Raw genomic sequence first — 9,494 nt, 5'->3', positions numbered from 1 at the left:
ATATTTTGGGCTAAAATCGTCAAAATATGACATTTCCGCTATACTTAAATGATTTGAACAAAACGACGACTATAAAGGTTATCTTAGTGGTATTTAAGTCTGCAAAGTCTTTTGTTGCCAGTGATGACGACACTGACGTCTATATGTCAGAAAATGACGTCATTTGTCCGCCATCTTGGATCGACAAATTAGCATAAATTATGAATATCTAATTGGAAATGTAACTTACAATTGCACAGGATGTTAATGATATAAATAAACAAGTTCGATCTAGCAATCAAACTATGAAATCCCATTATTCAAACTGAAATTAGTAAATTTGGGAAAATATGCCTGCCAGAAACCCGTTGCCATGGCAACAATAGCTCTTGAAAATATACGAGTCTTGTGTGTGTTCCCTTGTTCGGTTGGATTTTCCCGATGTTTATAATCCTGTTCTTTCACACAGCTTAGTGTTGTTCTGCAAAACGTTGTTATGGCAGTGTCGAAGGATTAAGTTGGATAAGACATTGTGCTGATGTAAAAAGCTCAGACTTTTATATAACCTAAGTTCTAGGTCTAGTCCACACACAAGACTCGTATATGTCATATTGTTAACAGCTGTTAGTCCGCCATATCGTCACGACTTCAAAACCGACGTGAAATCATTTTAGTGGATTTGTTGAAATACAAAACGATCTTGATGAAATCTTCCATGTTTACCAACGCTGTTGAAACTGTTCTCCGAAGACGGGTCCAAAGATTGGCCACAAATACGTGGGGAAAAGAGGAAAACCACCATAGATTGCTTTGAACATGATAGTTGTTGCCAAATTTTGCTACCTGAAGTCGGTTTTCCTTTCTTTAACTTTGGCACGTTTGTGTAGGCGTACTAGTCTTGAGCGCTATAATCTACCAGATTCTTGAGAAAGACAATAAAGTCGAAACCGGTCGAATACCGTCTCTTGTCGTCATCCCATAGCTACGAATGAATCTACCAGACTTATAACCGTTGGGTGACACATCGAAAAGGGGTTAAACTCAGTGAAGACAATCACTAATTTCCATGTGCACATCAAACACTACATATGGGCTTATAGGTATCTTACGTATACGCTGATCATTTATAATGTTCGGATGAAAAGGCCACATTGAAAACGAGATGGATAAAACGGGATCCAACAAGAATTGTTGTGCAAATGCAATTAGCATGAAAAACAAAATCAGTACAATGTCTTATCCAACTTAATCCTTCAACTCTGCCATAACAACTTCTTTCTGCAGAACAACAATAAGCTGTGTGGAAAAAAAAGGATTACAAACATCGGGAAAATCCAACCGAACAAAGGAACAGTCCCTGATTGTCTGGCGGTGTAAAAGGCGAAGGCCATAATATGCTATATAACTTGGAGGTACCTCCTCCACACATCAGGCACGTATATATCATATTATCAAGAGCTGCCAGACGACCACATCGCAAAGAGCTCACACCAAGGCTGTCCATAGACAAAATGTCAGAAGAGGATATGATGGAAGCAAAGGGGGAGGCAAACATGACTGAAGGAAGCGTCTTTAGGCAAGCTGGCAGTGATGGGGATCCCTGTACTCAGTGTTATTCCATGCATCCCTGCACGCAGGTTTCGTCCGTGAAGTCCCTGTGGCAGTGCTATTCTCTGAATCCATGTGACCCAGCCTGTTCTCGTAAATACGGGAGAAAAGATGGCGATGATCTAACCGCCAAAAGTAGGGCCGAGTCCTGTAGTCAGTATTATTCTCTGAATCCATGTGACCAGGCCTGTTCTCTTATATACCAGCGAAAAGATGACGATGACCAATACCTCAATATTGGGTCCGAGGCTAGAAGCGGACAGGATAACAGCATCAGCCCTGTCGAGCACAAAGACGAGGATCACAAAGGGTTTCTGGAGACAAATTCAGAAGAGCAGGAGGTAAAAGAGACATTGGACGAGACGAAAACAGCTTCAAGCAACAGCAAAGACAGACCTTTGAACTTGAAGGGATGTAACGCGGACATAGTTGTTACAGTCCTACGACAGGAAAATGAGTTACTGCGCAGGAGAACCAACAACCAACAACCAAATAACGTCGACGTCGCCTCAGATAATGAGACCATAGAACCTTATATTATTTCGTATATGTGCCCGAATCTTACGCATGAAGAAGCTGAGTGTCACTCATCGATGCACCAAGATGATGCACAGAAGAATTGTGCACATCCTACAAATTCGGAAAATGTTACACAGCCTCAAAATCCGGAGATTGGTGCACAGCCTCAAAGTCCGGAGAACGTCCTGGTGTCCAACCCGTTATACGTGCCGAATATTCCCAAACAAGCAGCTTACGGTAAGAAATGTCTACTTTTTATCTCCAGGAAAAATTGAAATATTGCTTGGAATGTGACTCTGTGTGCGTGTTTGTTTATCTGCTTTTGTTTCTTGATTTTTTGTGGTCAGCATAACTGTAGGTGTTGGGTCAAGATGAAAGTCAAGGTAGATTTAATTTTGGGCCTCCTAGTATATAACATTGGTACTGCAGCAGAACATGCCATGGTCTTGATATTTTGGTGGAAGATGTCTTGTGATGTAAAGGTGCATTGTCATTAGACTTGCGTCAAGTTTGCGTCACAGCGGGGTTCGAAAGATACTCAACGAATGTCAAAGATAAAGAACGAATTTTCTTTATTTTTGTGTATTTTGTCGTCTTCTAAGTCATACTTTTTTATATACCATAATATCAAAATTATTTTAAAAATCGGAGAAAATAACAAAACTTCGACGCAATGAACGAACTCCATTATGCAAATAAGTTCATGATTTTCATAATTAATGCAAAACTGCTATAAGTCTAATAAAATCTGAATGATTGTCAAAATTTGACCTGTGCAAGTTCGTTAAAGGTGTACATAACCAAGCATAGATTATGCAGATGTAAAAGACATTTGCAGAATCAGAGTATTTCATGGAGATATGAGCTCTCTAAACTCTTGTATTACTTAACCCTATTAAATATGTTTCGTTATCATGTTTTTGATACATATGGATCAGACAATAGATCAAATGTTTCATTTTTTCAAATCTATAGAAGAAATTTGGTGTATTTTGGCTCTGCATAGATGCCTTTCTGTTTTAAATTGTGATATGTATAGTGTTACTAGACTGATCTTGTAGTATATGGGAAGGTATCCCTTGTCAACATACTTTTGTTATTTTGACTGTATCCGGCTGTTTTCGGCTTAATTCTCTACTAACGCCTTGAAACTGTTGTGAAATTTTGCAGGATTAACTTGTCGGCGTGTGAACGTTGTTGCATCAGTAGCCATCTTATGTGTGATGTTGATTACGTGCTGCCTCTTTGTCGGGTTATACATCAACACCGACATCCAGAACGCTCAAAAGGTAAGCCTACATCTTGTTTTCCTTCCTTGATAAGTATTGATCTTATGTTGGAAATATTTGTTTTGGGTAGACATATTTCAATGTGAAACATTATGCACACTGCAAAGAATGTTGGTTTAAAGTTTATTGCATTTAAATTCAACTTAGAGAATAATTTCTGGATAATTTGTCTTTTCTCCACTAAAAAGATAAATTGCATTCATTAGAATTCCGACTGAATTACTCGGTTTTCTTCAGCTATCTAACCCAATCGCTCTGACCACATGGATTTAGGACAAGTATGAAGAAAAAAAGCTGATATCACCCCCCGTCTCGGTTAAGAGAAATTTGGTGCTCTCTGACGCTCTGCTTTATTAAATAGATATTACAAAACATTTGTGTTATAAAATGTTAACACCCTCTAACAAAACTGTTATAGGACTCAATATGAATATGTTGTGAAACCTCTGATGACAAAAGACTGGGTGTCATGTGGTCTAAGAATCTGGTACAGAACGTTTCTCAATATAAGACTTACATCTGTTGGAGGAGTCAATTCTATATTACGGGTGGGGACTTTGTTGCGGTTTTTTTGTTAAGATTTTGACAACTTTTCCATCTGAGATATCCAACTATTTAAACATTTTTGTAACCTCCATGAAATGTCATGGAGGTTATATTTTCAATAGCGTTTGTCTGTCAACAAGATAACTCAAGAACGGCTAGATGGATTGGTTTCATACTTGGTGTGTTGGTCGGGTGTGATGAAAGCTGGTAATGATTACATTTTTGGCCTCCCTAGCAACTTTTCCTTGGTACTGCAGCTCAACTTTCGGTGTTGCTATCTCGTGCTCTGAACAAGCTATTGTCACGAATTTTGAGGTCGAATTTTGAGAACTCTAGTTTCTATGACTTTCTAAATATTTCATGTAGTATTCCCACAGGTTAGAGTAGTTCTAATGTCGAATCTAATTAGTTTATAATGTACTTCAATAAGATTCACCATTCACTGTAACATGTTAGAACATTTTGTAATGATTCAGTGGGATGATAATAATTAAAATCAATTCACATATTCTAGAAATATACACCTGCAGACGATAAAACCAGCTTAGCACCTACCTTCTATGGGCTATCTACCATTTGAAAATGATTCAAATTCTTAGACATATTCTCATAGATGTTTAATTATTGTTCTAAATAAAGATTTATTTGTGTATTTAATTCCCGTAACAGGCTTTGGCTGATAGTGGCGGATTCGGGGGTACGGGGTTAACACCAACTTCCGGGAACTTGCGAGAGGTCACAATGTCCTCAGCAACCTTCAACAGCTCACAAGGTGAATGGGTAGCCTGTAGGCTAAAGAAAGGCAATGTGTAAATTATGTGTTCCTACACTTACTGTTACTTCATGTTTACAATAAATGAATTGTTGAATGTCTTCCTTAAATATTTTGCATCCACAATTGTTTTAATAAATATGTACAAAATATACATGTTAGACATAACAACGTTCTTTATACCAATTATCTGTAACTAGCCTACGTTTCGCTGAGCGCATGTCGAATTCCTCATGGTAAAAACTGATTACACTTGATGTCCCTGTAGCTCACCTGGCAGGTAGAAGCTTCACAGTTGAGGTCCTGGTTGGTAACTATGAAGGGAAGGGCATCACTTGTTTGGGCTGCTCCCATCTCACTGAAGAGACATATAAAATGGGGTCTTGTTTTCACTTTTAAGGAGATGAGCTAGCAACCCTTTCCTGTAAAATAAACCTTACTACTGAAATAGGAAGGACCTCCTCGTCGACTTATTCTACGTTACTTTGTAGAACTGTATGGTCCAGTGACTACCCAAACTAATGAAAGTATTCATGGGTGTACATGTTCGAGTTTCCTTAGAATGTATTGGGGATAGGACAAGCCGTAGATAATCAGCTAGTTCGAAGTTACCACACGAACCTTACAACCCAATCTGTTGTGCATCTGTAGCTTCTACACCTAAGGAAGACCCCTTAGAGAGGCCATACCACACGCCATCTACAACGATGCTAGCGAATTTTACATCGGCAAGGATGTCCACCCGCCAAACGACTAGTACTATGCCCTTTGGCACAAACAAACCGGAACCGGAAGTTTACACCAATGGTGTACTTACACCGACACCATCCACGCATAAGGGTATGTCATCTTTAACAAAAAGATAGAATGGAATTTTGATATTTTATAGACACATGTATTTAGCGCTGTCTAATTTATCCACCTGGTAATGGGAGTGGTAGCTTCTAAGCTGTTTGTTTGTTTGTTTGTTTACTTTAGTCTGTATGGGAATGAACGTGACTGAACACCTGGGCTCATAATTACAACTACCTAAATGAGCAAAGATGATAGTTCTATTTTACTGTGCTTCAACATCTTGATTGTTAACATCATTGAAGGAATACAGTATTTGCATCTTCGGTTTAAGTTCCATGGCCAATTGTATCATTACAGAAAGCCGTGGCAGTATCGTGAACTCGAAGAAGATCACTTTCGGTGGGAAGGGAAAAGGCCCAGGGAAGTTTAAAGGTTTTACTAAAGTGGCTGTGTCCAGATACAATGAAATTTTTGTAGCTGATGGAGGCAACAGACGGATCCAGGTCTTCGTCATGAACGGGACCTTTCTCCGCCTCTTCCCAGCGGTAGTACCCGGTGTAACTACAAAAACAATGTACCCTACCGATGTCACCATTGACGAAAAGGGAAATGTATGGGTAGTGGGTTTCGTCGATGACTCAAAGCGTCAGCAAAAATGTGTGTTAGTTAAGTACAATCGGGAGGGTCAACCAGCACTCAATAGCGCAAACTTGCTACCATGCACATATGAATACTTGGTAAGCGTTACCTTTGACGCGGTAAATAACAAAGTCATTGTGGCTGCGGACACTGATATCTATATCTTTTCACCAGACGACTCAAGGTATGAAAGAAAGTTCAAATCATTGAAGTTAGCAAGGTGCGTTACATCGGACAAAGAGGGTAATATAATTACGGCAGAAGGGGTTGGAGTTCACGTGTACAATCACACTGGACATCTGCTGTTCAGGATCCTATGGAAGGCAAAAGGCATGGGTACTGATTATCCACAAGGTGTCTACACTACAGAGACAGTTTGGGGAACATCATCATAGGCAGCGTGGCACACAGGGTAGACATGTACAGATACAATGGGACGTATGTCCGCACCGTCGTTGAGGTTAGATTACCATGGGACATTGCTGTAGGACCCGACGGACAGTTGGTGGTGACTACAAGGAAGTCCAAAAAACAAATCATAACAATTTTTTCTCGCCATACTTTATTTCCGTAATTACTTTTGCCAAGAAGGTTGCTTAGGGGCCCTAGCAACTTTCTGTGGTACTGCAACGGGACTTTCTACTTTGGTATCTCGTCTTTTGGACGAGCATTTGGTCCTTTTGTTTGGGGCCTATGGACAAAATAAGTCAAGATTGTGAATTTTCGTGATTTTTGACCTGTAGGTTACTTTAATGAAGACCAACGTAAGAACTTGATTTTCCTGTTTGTTGAGGAAAATTATATTTAGCTTGTGCTTAATGACAGGAACTTCATACTCAGTGGGGGCAATTTTCTTGTCATCACATATGGTTCGAGAACTTGATTGAGCAAAATATAGAACAATGTCCTAATTTGCTTAAATTACTACAGGAATGCCACAACTCCCTATTCGCAAATGATGCGAACTTCATACCCGTAACATATGATGGTTAGTTGTTAAAGGTGCTCTATCAGCCCCCTATCATCATTTACTATTCGGCCAGGCCGAAGTCTGGTAAAGACTACATGATTTTGACGAAGCACTTTGAAAGTTGCGCTGGAAAGTACAACAGTGTACATGATTTTATTGTTACCTTCGCCAAGAAGGCTAAGATGTTTCTGAGTAACATTCGTGGGTTTGTTGGGAACACACGTTCATGCAGTCGTTTGCTACTCGGGTAGGTACTCTTTAGTAATATATGAATAAGAGTTAAAGTCTTGAAAAAAAGCATGATTTTTTGGCGAAGGGATGTGTTCGTGGAACTCTAGTTTCTATCTGATGTAAATTTCGTGGAATTGTATCAAGTCAAACAGAATATATTTTTCTAGACACAAATCTAGTGAACAGGAATGTCATCAAACGACGGCAGCGATAGCTTCAGCTTTTATCCTAAAAGGACAATGGTTATAGTATTTGTAGATTCTAATAGTATTTATATATACGATTTGCAACAATTCTTGTCAAAGTGTCTAGGAACGCTACAATGATGTTAGACCGGTACAATAATGCCATGTTGATTCTATTAATAGACGTTCATCAATCTTCGCTCTTTTTGAAAAGAAAGTTTACATTTTCGTAAAATTACATAATTGTTTGAAGATTTCTTTATCGTTAAACACATAATAGTTCAGCCAACATACTTTAAAGATAATCTGGAATTCTCGTAATAGTTTCTACCGCAAAAGGGTTAGTAAGGATGATAAACTACAGCAGAGCTTGTCGCAAAATGCGGCTTGTACATGTATGGTCATCCTAGAGGTCTTGTCTTTGTCTGATGATGGCAAGAGTAATAAGCTTAATAAAGATACCTCGTACGGATATGCTTATCTGACCATCATTTTGCCTTTAATTGTTAAGACACAGTGGGTGATACCCAAACACTAGAGCCCTTGTGAATGAGAAAGAATCTTGACTATTAACCTTAACTGGAAAGTTCATCTGTGTTGGTAGAAGTCATTATTGAGCTAGTTAAACTGTAATGTTCAACACAAAAATTAAAACTCACCCAAATTTTCAACTGAACAGCACCAGTCTTTGTCAAGGAAGTAAAATCTTGACTATTCTTTAATAGCAGAAACATAATGCGGAACATCTTGAAATCATTTTGGTTGATAAAAAAACGCACAACCCTTCATTGAAAAACGTCTATATATTTCTTTACAACGTACGATACCTCAGCTATTATATTCATGAGTTTTCGGGATAGATACCAGAGCATATGCTACCGTAACGCTTGACTCCCCACCTTGGCGTTACTTTAACATTTCTAACAAGACCTGTAACAGTGTAGCAAATCCCACATCTGTAGACGACATCCCGCGGTGGATTCAGTTTATGATGGGCGTGTGTTTGGCGTGTGTTGAAGTGTCAGACTGTCAATATCTATCAATTCCCTTTGGTGCAATATTAGACAATGTTACCTATTCTGTAAAGTCCTGAAATGCCCCTTGTTCTACTATGTCCAGCTTCTTGCCATACCTCAGGATATTGCTGAAAATACAGCTTTTGCATTGAAGAGATTCATTAGTCACGTATGTACACAGTTAATAGAATTTTCATCAAAAAGTGACTGCTTTTTAAAGGTAAACGCAAGTACTTCAGAATTTTCGATGGCTATTCCATCTTGTTCACGGAGTGACCTAGTTCTCGCGAGAGTTACGAGAACTAGGTCGAGACTTGCTTTTGCATGTATTGTCTTCTCAGAGAGTTTTGGTGAATGTATTCAACCATCACAACACCAGCACTTGATTTAAATCATCAAATCTATAATCTTTTTAATCTCTTCTTAAAAGCAATCACAACATTTCTAGCCTGGATGCCAGAACCCAACCGGATCTCAATAATATCTATCATGTTTATCAGGGTCTAACTCAGGGGGGCTTCCTGTAGGTTTTACTTGTTGGTCCTAGAGCCGAGGAGTTTGGCTGTATAGGCCCTCGAAACAGTCTGACATCCAGGCTACCATATTTCGAATTAGAACGCTAACGTTTTCCATCTATGTCACTTTAAACGCATATCCTTTTATTCTGACTTAAGTTATGTCTTTGACATTTTACATAGGACTAGCAAAAGTTATAAGCATGAACATCTAGGCCTATACGTATGTCTTGTTTTAGTTTTATGTTGTCACAGTGCTAGTATACTTGTCATTATTATACAGTTGTAGTCTACATGTAGTAGCTGGCTATATAGTCTACATGAAGTAGCTAATGTTAGCTAGCCTTAGATTTCACAGATGTGGTAGTAAGAGCTTGGGCATCTACTATCATTCCAGCGGTAGTCCTTATCAGGATAGATGTGAACACAG

Source organism: Branchiostoma floridae, chromosome 12 (genome assembly GCF_000003815.2).
Source record: "Branchiostoma floridae strain S238N-H82 chromosome 12, Bfl_VNyyK, whole genome shotgun sequence".
Taxonomy (NCBI): Eukaryota; Metazoa; Chordata; class Leptocardii; order Amphioxiformes; family Branchiostomatidae; genus Branchiostoma; species Branchiostoma floridae.
Note: the sequence above shows the minus strand (reverse complement) of the source record.